The sequence below is a fragment of the Elephas maximus genome, chromosome 1 (assembly GCF_024166365.1).
Source record: "Elephas maximus indicus isolate mEleMax1 chromosome 1, mEleMax1 primary haplotype, whole genome shotgun sequence".
NCBI lineage: Eukaryota > Metazoa > Chordata > Mammalia > Proboscidea > Elephantidae > Elephas > Elephas maximus.
The window spans coordinates 84,608,040-84,617,940 of record NC_064819.1 but is presented as its reverse complement, the minus strand read 5'-3'; the positions used below and the strand labels follow the sequence as shown (position 1 = coordinate 84,617,940).

General features: G+C 39.8%; 1 non-coding gene across 1 annotated transcript; it reads right to left on the bottom strand.

Moving 5' to 3' along the window:
- Window positions 1-507: 507 nt before the first annotated feature.
- TRNAA-UGC (transfer RNA alanine (anticodon UGC)) lies at window positions 508-579 on the bottom strand. The gene has a single exon. It is a non-coding gene; the product is annotated as a tRNA-Ala (tRNA).
- Between the last annotated feature and the right edge of the window lie 9,322 nt (window positions 580-9,901).

The following is a 9,901-nucleotide window of genomic DNA, read 5'->3' as shown; positions in this document are numbered from 1 at the left end:
CTAAAGTCCATATTGGGCAGAGAGAACTGCCCCATAGGGTTTCCAAGGAGAGGCTGAAGGACCAGAACTGTCCACCTTTTGGTTAGCAGACGAACTCTTAACCACGGTGCCACTAAGGGCCAGAAAATCAGCTGGAAACTTTCCTCTAGTCTGACTTTCAATGATTAAAAGCATTAAGGGGTTTTCGGAGGGCCATTTCCTTTGCTCCTTTCTCTCTGTCCTTGTTCTTCTACCTTGATTATCCATGATATGCTAACTAAAACTGAATATTAATTGATTACATGTTGTGGTGAAAGTCTTCTTGCTTTGGGGCAAGGGCTGGTTCCTTCTCTGTCTCTTCCTTCTTGTATCCCTTCTGCTGACATCCTGCCCAGGGAGATGTTAAGCCCCAACAAGTATAAATGGAAGAACAGTAAAAGCAACTGTTTGGACCATTGGCTTTCTTTTCCTGTGAGCAGAACAAACATGATAAAGGAAATTAGAGGTTGAGGTTGCTAAATGGTGAAGTGGAGGTGCCAGGAATTGAACCAGGGACCTTGTACATGCAAAGCACATGCTCTACCACTGAGCTACACCCCCTGAAGACTGACTAGCTTGATGATGACTTTTCTTTCGTAATAGCATAGTGATATTTTTCTGTGTGGTTCCTTCTTCGCATCCACCCAAAACAAAACAAAACTTTGCCTAGAATAAGACCAACCCACTAAATTAAATAAATAAAACCACAGGGTTAAATTCCACACTTTCTGAAATTAGTAGTGTGGATACTATCTAGTGGTGATAGATGGAGAAGGTTAACTGGTTTGTTGTTTGAATAACTTTTTCTGGTCCTAGGATCTTTCCACTCCAGTAGTCCTCTCCAAGGCATACTTGCCAGCAGACTCTTTAAATGAAAGTTACTTGCCTCCACCAGGAAAGTTCCAAGAAAATCGCATCTCTCTGATATCTATCACACTGATAATGACTCCAAATGGGTAGCTCCTTAGATCACTGACAGCCACAGACGTTAGTGGAAATGGTTAACTGAACTTCACTTCTACTTGGGTCAGTGCCCTGCCACCATCCTTTTCAGCTGACTCTCATTGCTCCTGTCACTTCACACCTTCTGAGCTGGTCCTTAGATCTGCTTCCACAATCCATCTCTATCCCTCGCTTAAGAATCACGTCCACAAATGATTTTAAAGGTGGGAAAACTTCAAAACTCCATCAGCTTTGCATGAAGTGACTTTTTTCTAGACTGGTAGAATCTACAGGTCAAATGCAGAGTCAGGAACTGCATAGCAACAACAAAGCAAACCTGTCAAACTCCTTTCCCTCTGACAACCCAGTGACATAAATGTAAAGCTTCCTTCAGATACAGATGTTTGAAAGGAAAAAGTCAAAGAGCCCTGGAAGTCATCAAAATATGCCATTGGTGAACCTGAAAATACGAGGAGGTCCTGAATGATACTAAGCAGATAGGGTTGGACTGGTGAGGGAAGAACTTAAGCAAGGACTTTTCTTTCACTGGGATGCTTTCAGCTTAGCATGTATGGCGGATGATCTGTACAGTGAGTCCAAAGCCTATTGATCCAAAATCCTCCATGTGGTATTGAGGAGCATATTGCAGGCAGATCTTTATTTAAAGACTTACAATACTGAATTTAAGTATTTACTGCTGTTAAAATTAAACAATTCCCCAGAAGCCTGCACAATACTTCAAAATTTCTGGGCTCTTTATCATTAAACATCCATCTGTCAACCAAGCTCAGTAATCCCTCTAGAATGCCCCTTCTTGTTTTCCCAAGGATGTTTGCTCACTTTGGAGTATCATGTGGTACATGCCTAACATAAATTTTTTTTTTCCCAAAACCTGTATCTCTAGGATTTTGTGTGTTCCATGTGACTTATTCTTCTGCACTACTGTATCAACTGTACATTCTTTTTTTACCACAAGATTGTAAAGGACATATAAGCAAAAAACGGCTTTGAAATAGGCCCAGCAATTTCTCTAGAACTTATTGCCCGTTTGCAAATATCTCTCCTTTCCTCTTTCGCTCACTCAACAAATAGTCGAGCTCTTTAGTCTTGTAGTTTTTAATACCGGTGAAGGCAAAGAAGGTCAGAAGCAAGTAGTTCCAATTCTCTTTGTCTTAGAGAAAGTGAGTGCTGGAAGGTATTCACTGCACGGTGACTTGGCGCATGAGGGTTACATCATTTTGACAGAAATTGAGGACCTGTATAATCCTGGGAATGGATCTGAGACTTTTAGACCCTTAGGACTCTCCCAAGTGAGCTATGTCTGTCACACATTTACTTTCATTGTGGCTAATAATTGCCTCAGCTTTCTCTTTGGAAAGCTTTCCTAGAGAAATCTCATTCCCTATTTCCTTGCTCAAATGAATTTGGGAAACCACCTGCCAAGCCGTAGGGTGATTGATCCTAAATATTACTGCCAGCAGAGAAGGAGACAGTGAATCAGAGGGGGAAGGGATAGAGAGAATCAGTGGGTATGTGCTCAGCCTTCTGTCTTTTAAATGACACAGTTCCAACTAAGAACACAAAGGGATCTGTCAACAAAGATCATTGACAGATTGTCCAAGGACGTATTTACTTTCCTTTCAATCCTTCTATACATATACATATAATTGATCCTACAAACTGGAGCTGAAGTGAGCATGATCTTTCTACTTTCTCTTTTTCCTTCTAGTCTTGCTTGTTCTGATGGAACCACCTTGGGAGGTACAGTGGATTTGAAACAGTGGAGTTTCTCCCTGGCCAACTATCAGATCTGCGAAGATATAGAAATATAGTTAATATTTCAAGGAAGATCTTCATGCTCTTTCAGTCGTGAGAGAGGTGTGGCTCAATGGGAGTGTGTCCATTCCTTGAGAGGGTTCAGAACCATACACACTCATCTGCTTTTTACAATTTCCATATTTCCATTCTTTTCTCCCTTTGAAAACACATTTGGCGTATTCATATGGAAATAAACACATTATTCGATGAACTGCTTTTAAATGTTTCCCCTTTCTACTCAGAAGCCAGAACCTCACCAGCACATTAATGTGCTCATTAATCCTCTGTTCCCCATTCCAGTGTCACCAAAGAGCAAGACAGAAGAAGAAGGACTGGAATGAAAGAGGAGAGAAAGAACAGGCTTGATCATTTCATTTGGAATTTCCTTTGTTTTTTAAGTCGTATTTAAAGCATACGAGAGCCTGAAGTTACCAAGGAGAGAAACTTCTCCCTGTTTTATTTTCTATTCCTTGTATTCTTCTTCTACTAACCCATCCAAAGTCTCCAATAATTGGATCATATTGTTCAGACATGGGTGGCAACAGACCTCATGCAATTTTGGGTGTGTGAATAGATAATATTGACTGAAATTTGTATTTAAAAGTACACTAGTCTTCTACACAGTACTTTGAGGTATAACTGAGGTCATGTGTCTAGCAGGCAATATACTTCAGTTAGGAGAGCACTACACTGAAGATCTGAAGGTCCCTGGTTTAATTCCGGGATTTGGCCGTTTTGTTTACCTATGCGTAATTATTATCATCCTTTTTTAATATGACAATTGCATTCCAAGACTTTAGGATTGTAATACAACTAAGTGAAGCTAAATTTCCGCTAGCTGACCCTGAGTGTGGAACATAGCTCAGTGGGAGAGGGCATTCCTTGCAGGTATGAAGCGCCAGGTTCAATCCCAGTCACTTCCGCAGTTTTTCTCTGATCCAACACTAGTAACAGTATTAATTAAGGAATGGAGCCCTGCGGTAGTTAAGTATTGGGCTATTAAACAAAAGGCCACTGGCATATTCTAGGAAACAGTATGGGCAATTCTATCGTGTCCTATAGTGTCACTATCAGTTGGAATCAACTCCACGGCAATCTTTTTTTTTTTTTTTTTCCTTGAAGGAATGCAGATTTAGTTCTCCTAATATTTTCCATTCCATTCCTGCACACATAGAAAGTAAAAGCATAACCCAGTGAACTGCCTTGAATGCTCTTCCATGCATGGGCTGTGAGTCTCTACATCCCCTAAAGGTACTGTGGCAAAGGAAGGAAGACTTTCGGAAAGGGAAGAAACGAAGAACCAGATATCAACGGAATCACTTAAGCCACCCGAATCAAAAGCATGCATGTTAACAGGTGGTTCACCTTGGCTCCCATTTGTTCTATTATTAAAGAGACAGAAAGACAGAAAAAAAGACGGGGGTGAGGAGCAGACAGTTTTCTTTAGTGCCTCGTCATTTCTGAGACAAAGGACGGAGCAAAAGCAGAGGAGCCCATCTTAATGCCTTCAGATTCCTCTGCAGGTGCTGGGCGTAAAAACCAGAGGATGGCTATAGATCCCGAGTCTTTTCAGGCAAGCGAGTGGCTTGGACTCTGGGCAAGGTCAGGAAGACTGTCAGGGAATGAGAAGCCTTCCTAATATGAAAGTAGAAGAATCAACACATTCCCAGTTGATATTCCATAGCATCAATTTTCCTGTATTTCCTCACTCACTCCATTTTCCCTGTTATTTTAAATCTTTAAGTAAAACATTTATTGGAAACCTCAGTTGACATCAAAAGGAGGCAGACCCATGTGAAGCAGCCCAAAAGGTTTTTCTATCAAAAAGGAAAATAGATACAGGTAGTTCCGACGTAAGTCCTACTTCAGTAAGAAAGCGCACCACTTACCACAACTCTTGTTTTTGTATTCTGTACATCCTATCGTTAATAATATGTCCTACAGACGAAGTTGCTTATGTTATCATTGTCATGCCAACCCTGGAAAATGAAGAACAAATTTATAAAAATGTTGATAACAAAAGGCAACAATGATGAAAACTAAAAAACAAACAAAAAATGTATTCGACTTATGTAAGAGTTGACTTGGGACACAGTCATAAGTTGAGGACCCACTACAAATAAAAGTGAATGGATCATAGCTATGCTGAATCCTTCCTTTGTAAAGAACAGCCACTGCCTCTGTTTCTTCATGGTCAATCTTATCACATCTGCTTTGTATGACCAGTAAGCTTCTAGGAATTTGCACTCCACTGCTCGTGCCTTTCAAATGCTTTTTGGTTCCAAAAATGTCTCTATAGGAGGTGGAGCCAAGATGGCGGGATAGACAAAGTCTTCTGGCCAGCCCTCTTTGCAAGGAAGACCCCAAAAAACAAGTGAAAGCCGTATATTTGTGAGAAGCTGGGAGCCGTGAGCTTCAAAGGCAAGCTTAGAAAACAGAGGTGAAGGGGTAGGAAGAGACTGCTCAGAAGCTGAGTTACCGGACCTGAATAGTGGGAAGCCCTCAGGCACCATTCCCAGAGCTGCGGTGGCGGGCTGGTACTAGCCTTTGGCTGCAGTTTCCTCAGGGAAAAGCAGCCAGCCACACAGCCTACTCACACCTCTGGAACCTCAAAAGAACTGCACTCCAGGCAAAAGGTAAGTACTTGAATATATTTTACCACCCCCCTCTGCCCCCACCGCCAAGCCGGCTCCAGCAGTGGAATCCCTGGGCCTGAGGTAGGCCCTGTTGAGCACATAGAGCCATCCTCCTGGCCTTAGGGAAGGAAAAAATTTGCAACTGGGGGAAAAGATAATTTGCTAGCTCCGTTCACTGGGGGAGCTCAAGATAGAAGCAGCGCCTGTCCAGGGATAAACTGTCGGTAGATCTTGAGCACCTTTCCCTTTTGCATGGACTTGTATGGGCATATTTTGGGAAAATAGGCCCTTGTTGGCAAACTCCAGCCATTTCAGCTGTGCGGTGGAAAGGTGGGTGTTTGACGTTTGACATTGTTTTGCCTATTAAGCAAGGTCCTCACCTAAGCACATCAGGGACCTAAGGACTGGTCGCTTCACTCAGGTCACCCAGCCATCTACGACAGGGTCCAAAGAGGACTGGTACCTTGCAATCCTCTCAATCAAAACCTTTGGGTGCCCATAGTCCTTCTGCAAAACCCACCCACCTGCACGCTCTAGAGAACAGGGATGCATCTTTCTCAGAGAGACTCGGGGGTCGGTTCTCAGCTCCCTGCCCTGTTCATAGCATGCTCCCCTGCTGCAATCAGATACCGCTATATACGCCAATCACCCCTGCCCCTCTAAGACTGTAGGACAGAGCCTGTACCACACACTTGGTGATCAGCTACCTGGAAACCTGAGTTGAATTCATACAAAAAAACTGAATGGATTCCTAGACTTATATACCTGATAACAGCTCTAGCCAGCTGGGGACAGGCCATCAGAGCTCCAAAGGTGAAAATAATCAAGCTACCTCACTCAAGCAACCCAGGGAGGTATACCAAAACAAAACAAAGCAAGCAGCTACAACACTGTAAGCAAGCATAAACTAATACAATAACTTATAGATGGCTCGGAGACAACAGTCAATATCCAGTCACATAAAGAAACAGGCCGAGATCACCTCAATAGGCTCTCAAAACAAAGAATCCAGGAATCTTCTAGATGAAAGTGCATTCCTGGAATTACCAGAGCCAGAATACAAAAGTTTAATATACGGAACTCTTCAAGACATCTGGAAGGAAATGGGGTAATACACAGAAAAAGCCAAGGAACACACGATAAAGCAATTGAAGAAATTAGAAAGATTATTTAGGAACATAATGAAAAGTTTAATAAGCTAAAAAAATCCATAGACAGACAGCAATCAGAAATTCAAAAGATTAACATAAAATTTTAGAATTAGACAACTCAATAGAAAGTCAGAGGAGCAGAACTGAGCAAGTAGAAGCTAGAATTTTTGAACTCGAAGATAAATCACTTGGCACTAATATATTTGAAGAAAATCAGATAAAAGAATTTTTAAAAAATGAACTTAAGAATCATGTGGGACTCTGTCAAGAGAAATAACCTATGAGTTACTGGAGCACCAGGACACGGAGGGATAAAAAAATATAGAGGCAATTGTTGAAGATTTGTTGGCAGAAAACCTCCCTGATATTGTGAAAGATGGAGATATCTATCCAAGATGCTCATCGAACTCCACATAAGGTCTATCTTAAAAGAAAGTCACCAAGACATATTATAATCAAACTTGCCAAAACCAAAGATAAAGAGAGAATTATAAGAGCAGCGAGGGATAAACAAAAAGCCACCTACAAAGGAGAGCCAATAAGAATAAGCTTGGACTACATGGCAGAAACTATGCAGGCAAGAAGGCAATGGGATGACAGATTTAAAAAATTGAAAAAAAAAAAAAATTGCCTGCCAAGAATCAAATATCCATCAAAACTGTGTCTTAAATATGAAGGTGAAATTAAGACATTTCCAGATAAACACAAGTTGAGGAAATCGGTAAAAACCAAACCAAAACAACAAGAAATACTAAATGGAGTTCTTTGGTTAGAAAATCAATAATATCAGGTATCAACCCGAGACTAGAACTCTGGGCAGAGCAATCAGAAGTCAACCCAGACAGGGAAATAAAAAAACAAAAAACAAAGCAAAACTATTTCAAAAAAAAAAAAAGCTCAAAACAGGGTAACAACAATGGTATTATATAAAAGAAGACAACATGTAAATAATAAAGAGGGACTAAGAAATGTAATCATACACCTTCCATATGGAGAGGAAGATAAGGCAATACAAAAAAATAAAAGTTAGTTTTAAATTTAGAAAAAGAGCGGTAAATAATAAGGTAACCACAAAGGAGACAAACCCTCCTACTCATCAAAATAAAATACAAGAAAAAAAACAGAGACTCAGCAGAAACAAAATCAACAACAACAAATATGAGGAAAGGACAATATATAAAGATACTCTACTCAGCGCATTAAATTAAGTGGGAAAAAGAAACTGTCAACAACACACAAAAAAGACACCAAAGTGATAGCACTAACTTCATACCTATCCATAATTACACTGAATGTAAATGGACTGAATGCACCAATAAAGAGAGAGAGAGTGACAGAATGGATTCAAAAACAAGATTCGTCTAGATGCTGCCTACTAGAGACACACCTTAGGCTTAGAGACACAAACAAACTAAAACTCAAAGGATGGAAAAAAATATATCAAGCAAGCAACAATCGAAAAAGAGCAGGAGTGCCAATATTAATTTCTGACAAAATTGACTTTAAAGTTAAATCCATCATAATGGATAAAGAAGGACACTATATAATGTTTAAAGGGACAATACACCAAGATGATATAACCATATTAAATATTTATGCATCCGGTGACAGGGCTGCAAGATACATAAAACAAACTCTATCAGAATGGAAAACTGAGATAGACAGCTCCGCAATAATAGTAGGAGACTTCATCACACCATTTTCGGTGAAGGACAGGACATCCAGAAAGAAGCTCAGTAAAGACACGGAAGATCTAAATGCCACAATCAACCAACTTGACCTCGTAGACATATACAGAACATTCCACCCAACAGCAACCAACTACACTTTCTTTTCCAGAACACATGGAACATTCTCTAGAACAGACCATGTATTAAGTCATAAAGCAGGCCTTTTCAGAATCCAAAACAGTGAAATATTACAAAGCATCTTCTCTGATCATAAGGCTATAAGAGTGGAAATCAGTAACAAGAAAAGCAGAGAAAAGAAATCAAACACTTGGAAACTAAACAATACCCTGCTCAAAAAAGACTGGACTATAGAAGACATTAAGGATGGTATAAAGAAATTCAGAGAATCCAATGAGAATGAAAACACTTTCTATCAGAACCTTTGGGACACAGCAAAAGCGGTGCTCAGAGGCCAATTTTTATCAATAAATGCACACATCCAAAAAGAAAAAAGGGCCAAAATCAAAGGATTATCCCTATAAATTGTACAAATAGAAAGAGAGCAACAAAAGAGACCCACAGGCACCAGAAGAAAACAAATAATAAAAATTACAGCTGAACTAAGTGAAATAGAAAACAGAAAAACGATTGAAAGAATCAACAAGACCAAAAGCTGGTTTTTTGAAAAACTCAACAAAATTGACAAACCACTGGCCAAACTGACAAAGGAAAAACAGGAGAGGAATCAAATAACCTGAAATGAGATGGGCCATATTACAACAGACCCAAATGAAATTAAAAGAATCAAATCACATTACTATGAAAAAATGTACTCTAACAAATTTGAAAACCTAGAAGAAATGAATTCCTAGAAACACACTACCTACCTAAACTAACACAAACAGAGGTACAACAACTAAATAGACCCATAACAACAGAAGAGATTGAAAAGGTAATTGAAATACTCCCAACAAAAAAAAGCCCTGGTCTGGATGGCTTCACTGCAGAGTTCTACCAAATGTTCAGAGAAGAGTTACCACCACTACTACTAAAGGTATTTCAGAGCATAGAAAAGGACGGAATACTCCCAAACTCATTCTATGAAGCCACCATATCCCTGATACCAAAACCAGGTAGACGCCACAAGAAAAGAAAATTATAGACCTATATCCCTCATGAAGGTAGATTCAAAAATCCTCAACAAAATTCTAGCCAATAGAATTCAACAACATATCAAAAAGTAATTCACCATGACCAAGTGGGATTCATACCATGTATGCAGGGATGGTTCAACATTAGAAGAAGAATTGATGGAATCCACCACATAAATAAAACTAAAGACAAGAATCACACGATTTTATCAATTGATGCAGAAAAGGCATTTGACAAAGTTCAACACCCATTCATGATGAAAACTCTCAGCACAATAGGAACAGAAGGAAAGTTCCTCAACATAATAAAGGGCTTTTATACAAAGCCAACAGCCAATATCACCCTAAATGGAGAGAGCCTGAAAGCATTCCCACTGAGATCGGAAACCAGACAAGGATGCCCTTTATCACCACTCTTATTCGACATTGTGTTGGAGGTCCTAGCAAGAGCAATTCAGCTAGATAAAGATATAAAGGGCATCCAGATTAGCAAAGAAGAAGTAAAAGTATCTCTA